At 49.9% G+C, this 967-nt stretch overlaps 1 protein-coding gene across 4 annotated transcripts in view; it reads right to left on the reverse strand.

The window, feature by feature from the left end:
• Window positions 1-967, reverse strand: part of APLP2 (amyloid beta (A4) precursor-like protein 2) — a 29,733-nt gene that overhangs the window by 7,236 nt on the left and 21,530 nt on the right. The window lies entirely within an intron of this gene.

Genomic DNA, 967 nt, shown 5'->3' on the forward strand with positions numbered 1-967 from the left:
TAATCAGCTCCTTTCTGAGGTTCTGCTGTTACTGGAGGGTCAACTGAGTTGGCAGCTCCGAGGTAACTAGTTCAGAAAGCGATTAAGGTCCGGAGGCTAAGCTGGAGGCCCCTCCCCCGTCTGGGGGCTCCCCAGGCCTCCGCCAGCACTACTGTACCAGGTCCGAGGCCTGTGGCACCGAATCAGGTGGGCTATAATTCTCACCCTCCACCTACAAGCTACAGGACCCTGGGCAGACAACCTCTGAACCTTGGAACCCCAATGGGGAAACTCTGAGGCTTAACTGAGAGCACCCAGGAACGATGCTTAGTGAAGCTGGCCTTCGATAAGGACTCTATAGCTATGGCCTCTATTTTTATAACCACACCATCAGCAAGAGTAGCAGACAAATAAAGAGACTGATTCCACACCCTGGTCCAGGGCCCGCTCTCACTCTGCACTTGGTGTTGCTGGTGCAGACCCAGGGGTTAGAGGTCCCCTTGGAATGCAAGATCCAGCAGGGGGTCGCAGTTGGCATGCCTGGCCGGAAGGACAGGGACACAGCTTCCTATCCCCACTCAATAGCACAGTAAGTCGTGTCATCTCTATAGCCTCTCCATTATCTGACTCCCAAGACTGCTATGAAAAGATAAGGACATAATTTAACACGAAAGTGCTGTGTCCACGGTAAAATGACTTCCACATGTAATAAGTTTTACACATACTGGAGGTAGCTGATAGGCCCAGGAAAAACTGTAGTCTTTAAGCAAACCATCTATAAACTGTGAGAAATAGGACTAACCTCATGGTGATAATGAAACCAGCTATCTGAAAGCTACCACTACAGTGCCCGCACATAGTAGGTGCTTAATGACTCAAGTCTCCCTTGCCCTGCCCGACTTTCACTAGGAATACAGCCTCACCAATACAATCCAGGTCCAAAAATCTGACTTCCATTTTCTAACTGTAGTCTTCTCCCTTCTTGCCC

The sequence above is a fragment of the Myotis brandtii genome, unplaced genomic scaffold, assembly GCF_000412655.1.
Source record: "Myotis brandtii unplaced genomic scaffold, ASM41265v1 scaffold170, whole genome shotgun sequence".
In the NCBI taxonomy this organism is placed as follows: domain Eukaryota; kingdom Metazoa; phylum Chordata; class Mammalia; order Chiroptera; family Vespertilionidae; genus Myotis; species Myotis brandtii.